We start from the raw sequence: 6,000 nt of genomic DNA, 5'->3' as shown, positions 1-6,000 counted from the left end.
TGCATTGCTTGCTGTTTGGGGTTTTAGGCTGGGTTTCTGTACAACACTTTGAGATATCAGCTGATGTACGAAGGGCTATAGATATACATTTGATTTGATTTGATTTAAGATTAGTCAAGCATGATTGAGCAAAATAAAAAAGTTAAATTGCCCAATTTCCTATGCTATTCTCTCATCAATCCCATTATTCTTAAATGTAGTTTATATGAGAAGGTATTCTTATTGACATTACAACAAATATGTGGAGTCTTATAAACCTCATCAAGTCAAATGAAACAATGAACGATGGTCAGCAAAATGTCAATGGTTCCACAGTTCTCTTCTGGTCTCACAATCCTAGTGTCAATACAAGCTAGTTTTATTAAATAAAAAGTGGGAATGAATTCTGTTTGTTTCTCAATAATGATGGTTTACTTCTGAACAGTGTTTCATTTCCTCTTGCAACATAACTAGCTACAGCTTTAACTCAGTCATGACACAAATGGAAACTAGGCGCCACCGCACAGAGCAGTCAATGTTATGAAACCAGAACATATGTTTGGCATGAGTTAAATAGTGCAGTGAGTAATAATGCAGTCATTTACATATCCCATAAGTGTCTTCCTCTTTTATCTATCATTGAAGTAGGACACTCCTTCAAGCGAAACAGGTTTTAGTTGCAAGAACACTTTTTCAAAAGCTCCCAGACATAGCATATACAGCCCTATTTGACTCGGGAATAGGACAATGAACAACTTTTGGCACAGTAAGTAACTTACTCAAGGATTCATGTCAACAAGACTTTAAGTTTGGAGAAGAGAACCACCGCAAGGTAAGGAAGCTGATGAACTGTATGGTTTCAATCAGTTAAATATCTTAAATTATTGATATGTTAAACACTCAAAATACATAAATGTCTTAAAAATATATACGGGTTGTTACATAGTTACTAAATACTACGAGTTAAGATTAATGAAATGACGCACAGTGACGCCAAACGTACAGTCAACGTACTGACGTAGGTTTGTGGGACATCCCTTTCCTGTTCCCACACCGAATACAAAACATGGGGAATACATGTTTCAATTCCAAAAAGGTAATGTTTTGTCTTTCGAAATACTATTTTTATGTATTTCTCTGTACATATAGAAATATATATATATAAAATATAAAAACATTGACATACATTCAACATAGGCTATGTGCATGCATGCATGTAGATTTTTGTCTAAGAGAATGTCAACAGCATGTTGTTTGTGCTATGCTCCTCAACAAGTGCAAGCTAATAACGAAACTATATAGCATTTTTGCTAGAATTTTACAACATTTTGAAAATTTGCACAATAGTGTAGACTATAGGGATCATTCATCCCTCAGAGCAGACCACAGTTGAAGTCAGTTTTGGCCAGGTAACCAACACATGCAGAACTGCTAAAGGCCATTGAGTTTCAAATGAGTAAACTACAACAGTTTATCTATATAATCGAAGAAATTGACCCTCAAGCTTGTTTGAGACTTAGTTTTCACTTCTTTTATGTTTTATTCAGTACAGAGGATATAAAGTTATGATTGCATTTTATGATGTTGCAGACCCAGAGTGAGGAACAGCATGAGAAGAATCAAGATGCCGGCCCCTCTGAGGGTCAGAATCCTAACAATTGCCATCCTCACCAACCTCTAACGGTATTGATTTAAACTACTAAACTGAATTCTCATCACTGAATTTCAAATGTTACAATAACAGATTCAATTAATGTGTAACTCAATTAGCTTATATTTGCTGTAACATCAAATAGGTGGCTATGCCTATTTTTCTAGATCCCACAACAATGTAAAGAAGACCAATCTGGCACGAAGACAGAGGTGTATTATGAAAAACATTTTCTTCCTTGGAAATGGAACATCACAGCCTTGTGAGTTGTCTGTGTATTTGTTTTAGTGATTGGAATTTGGTGATGGTAAGAAACCTTAAGGTGTCTTGAAAAATGAACCAATCTTGTATACCTAGGTCGACTTTTTTTTCTTTTTAGAATTCAGAACAACCACGTGGAATCAACTATGCCTGTAAATAGCAGTAAGTAAAGCTAGTGGAATTAAAATGGCCTACTAGAAAGTATTCAGTCTACTAGTTTGTCTTAAAGTTTTGAGATTTCAAAATCGTACTAATTGCCACCTGTGAACATTGTATGATATCATGTCATATATATTGTCATCACTTTACCTTTAATATCTTCTAATCTCCTCACAACAGCGGTGGTCCCATTTCAGGCTGGGGTGGCGGCTGTGAATATACCTCCTCGTCTAGGCTTCATCTCAATAGGATCATCTCCAGACTGTGTCCAGGCAGCTCTACCTCATACCGACGGCTCTTCCTCACAGCATTCACCTCAACACCAGCTTCTTCAATGATGGTAGGGTTTCACGATAGTGAGGGAACAAAAGCACAACCATACCTTCAATCAAGCAAAGTACCCAGTTATAGCTCAAACAGAATGGAGGCAAACAGAGCAGCAACATTAGTAAACATATTCATATTACATAACGTACACAAGAACCTCAAGTGTGAATTCACAGCTATGATAACTTGCAGAAAGCACACCATCATGTTACGACAGTATGAAAAGCTCCAGTAGCCTTGGAAGAAGAAATTCAGTGAAGGAAGAGGCTGCTTTATGCTACTGTATGCTTATTGTGTTGTGTGTCTGTACATTAGTGTTTGTGTGTGTGTGTGTGTGTGTGTGTGTGTGTGTGTGTGTGTGTGTGTGTGTGTGTGTGTGTGTGTGTGTGTGTGTGTGTGTGTGTGTGTGTGTGTGTGGGTGTGTGTGTGTGTGTGTGTGTGTGTGTGTGTGTGTGTGTGTGTGTGTGTGTGTGTGTGTGTGTGTGTGTGTGTGTGGTAGCTAGGCCATGTATGTTTTTATATTGAAATAAATATATTAATAATATATATATATATAATAATATGTTACTTACTTATGCATTGAGATGGCATTTTCATGTTCCAATCAAAATCATAAAAACACCAAGAGTGCTTTGGTGGTTCCACTCTAGTTGCAGATAATATTTTTTTCTGAAAGATTAGTTAGCCTTCAAAATGCTTTACATTTGAGCATGAACGGTGCAGCATTTGCGTGAATGCAGCGCATCGATCTAGCCATAATATTATCGCCTTGATCACACTGACAGGGTCAATGCGCATCGTCTAGATATGTGTGCAACAAAAGTTCACCTTCTGCTACCATTTTTGTCAAGACGTCCACGCATACAGTTTGACTCATACGTTCGATAAATCCAACGTATTCACCACACAGAACGCACTGCAACTGCCTCTGCAACGCAATGCTGTAAGTCAAACGCAGCGTTCCATTGGAAATGAATGTACTTCTGGTGTACTAAAACACAATGAAGCTGTTGGTGTGACCGAGGCATTTTAATTTGGATTTATCGAAGATATGCGTCAAACTGTATGCATAGAGGGCTTGACAGAAAGGGTAGCAGAAGATGAATGTTGAAGTTTTGTAGCACACATATCAAGATGATGCTGCGTACCCTTTTTGCACAATAACACTGCAGATATGATCAAGGCATTATCCATCGAACTAGCTTACGGCTCAGCTCGTCTCACTACGTTAGCTAATTAACGTAGCTACATAGCTAGCTACCTGGGTCAATCTTACAATGCGGTGCCTTTTCTGTCCCCAGGAAATATCAGTTCTTATTTAGTGTAAAATGTGGATTCCAAAAAAAGCATTAAATATAAGGTCATGTGTCCTTTACCTTAAAAACACCAAAATGTGGATCCTGAAAGGGAATTTTATGCATTTTAAACACTTTTTGTCAGTGGATGTAGATGTTTTTTTGCATTTCCTCAGGTGTTATTTATCAACCCGACAAGAAATATAAGCCATAAAACAATAAAATCTTTAAAATATTTCTTCACTATTTCATAGTCCCAGTTAAAGTATTTTTTTTTTTTTACTTTAGAAGGTTCCTATTCCGCTTAATGGACCCTGTATCATCTGATGTGTCTCCAGAATGATTATGTATACACATGGTTTTATCAAGGCTTCCTGCCCAAAATGCAGTAAGCTCCACTGAAAAATGGAGGGTGGTACATCTAGGCATAGTAGTATCGAATTCTGTGAGACTCATCATTACTATAAAGTATAAAGGTACCTGTATCCGGCTGTTAAGGGAGCTCCAAATTACGTAAGGCCTGGCCATTTGCTTGTTTTTGCCCAGTGTTTTACCAAACACACATCTGCATACACACACACACACACACCACCCTTCTATACAAATACATATTTGTTAGTGGTGTTAAAACAGTGTCTGGTTTATTGTGTGGGATTTCTACTTTGTGTTAGTATGTTCTTCACAGGTTAAAAAGGATGTACCTTAAAGATCACACAAATGCATTTTACTTAAATATCTATTGTCTGAATTTTGGATGAGAAATGTACTGAAAAACCCAATGTAAACCTGGTGAAGAGAATCTTTGAAATGTTTTACAATAATGAGTCTGAAGTAAAGGGAAAGAAAAGTTAAAGAACAGACTCAAAGAACAGGTTTTGAATGACCTCTGTTCTGACTTTCTGATCTGTTCACCCTCGCTAGAAAGATCAGGGACATTGGTTGAAATTTAAATGTAATATGTAAACACTGAGAATTCTGAAGTTTATAATTGATCAGTAGTTCTAATTGTGATTTGGATTGTAAGAAGGAGAGAGAGGGACCGCTGTCCCTGAATGAGGGAAACCTGTCTCGTCTATTTGACTATTCCTTGAATTCCCGTATTATATAGAAGTATTTCCTTATGAGTTATCAAGGGTTGAAATTCGAATTTTATTTGTTGTTCAGATTTGTTTATTTTTATTTAACCGGCACTGTTGGGTTACCTTAGACACATGAATCACAGTGTGGATTGAAGCCTTCCCCACATTAAATAAGGAAGCAAAGACTGTGGCTTAATGCCTGGTACATGATATTGTTCCACGATTCAGTGTACCACAAAGTCTAGATAGCAATAAGGGGACACATTTCAACTCAAAGATAATAAAAGAACTGTGTGACATTGTCACGTCTGGGTCTGCTCCTGCTCCTCCCGCGTACGAGTACTAACCACCGGTCCTGAGATACATCATTACGCACACCTGTGAATCATTATGAATCATTATGATTCACACCTGGACTCCATTACCTTCATCATATTCCTCCCCTTTGTATGTCACTCTCCCATGTTTACTCACCAGTTGGTATTGTTCTTGTGTATCGGCGTAGTGCCTTATGTTAGTGTTGTGTTTTTGGTTTTATTAAAACGTTTCACCTGCACCTGCTTCTGACTCACCACCCTATTATTACAGACATGATGCAAGTTAAGAAAATTTGCATGTACCGTTTCAACCGGAAAATTCTGGACTTGTAGAACACTACAATGGCGTTCTGAAAAATAAACTGGCAAAAATATGTGCTCAACCAGGACTACCTGGGTGGATACAAATCAATTCAAAATCAAATGTATTTATTTAGCTCTTCTTACATCAGCTGATATATCAAAGTGCTGTACAGAAACCCAGCCTAAAACCCCAAACAGCAAGCAATGCAGGTGTAGAAGCACGGTGGCTTGGAAAAACTCCCTAGAAAGGCCAAAACCTAGGAAGAAACCTAGAGAGGAACCAGGTGGCCAGTCCTCTTCTGGCTGTGCCGGGTGGAGATTATAACAGAACATGGCCAAGATGTTCAAATGTTCATAAATGACCAGCATGGTCAAATAATAATAATCACAGTAGTTGTCGAGGGTGCAACAAGTCAGCACCTCAGGAGTAAATGTCAGTTTGCTTTTCATAGCCAATCATTGAGAGAATCTCTACCGCTCCTGCTGTCTCTAGAGAGTTGAAAACAGCAGGTCTGGGACAGGTAGCACGTCCGGTGAACAGGTCAGGGTTCCATAGCCACAGGCAGAACAGTTGAAACTGGAGCAGCAGCACGGCCAGGTGGACTGGGGACAGCAAGGAGTCATCATGC

General features: G+C 38.3%; 1 long non-coding RNA gene across 1 annotated transcript; it reads left to right on the top strand.

Moving 5' to 3' along the window:
- The first annotated feature begins 1,802 nt into the window (after nt 1-1,802).
- On the top strand, nt 1,803-2,867 carry LOC129831535 (uncharacterized). Its single transcript, XR_008755755.1, has 3 exons — nt 1,803-1,892; nt 2,010-2,053; nt 2,231-2,867. It is a non-coding gene; the product is annotated as an uncharacterized LOC129831535 (long non-coding RNA).
- Nucleotides 2,868-6,000: the final 3,133 nt, after the last annotated feature.

Source organism: Salvelinus fontinalis, chromosome 33 (genome assembly GCF_029448725.1).
Source record: "Salvelinus fontinalis isolate EN_2023a chromosome 33, ASM2944872v1, whole genome shotgun sequence".
NCBI lineage: Eukaryota > Metazoa > Chordata > Actinopteri > Salmoniformes > Salmonidae > Salvelinus > Salvelinus fontinalis.
Note: the sequence above shows the minus strand (reverse complement) of the source record. Positions and strands in the feature narration are given on the sequence as shown.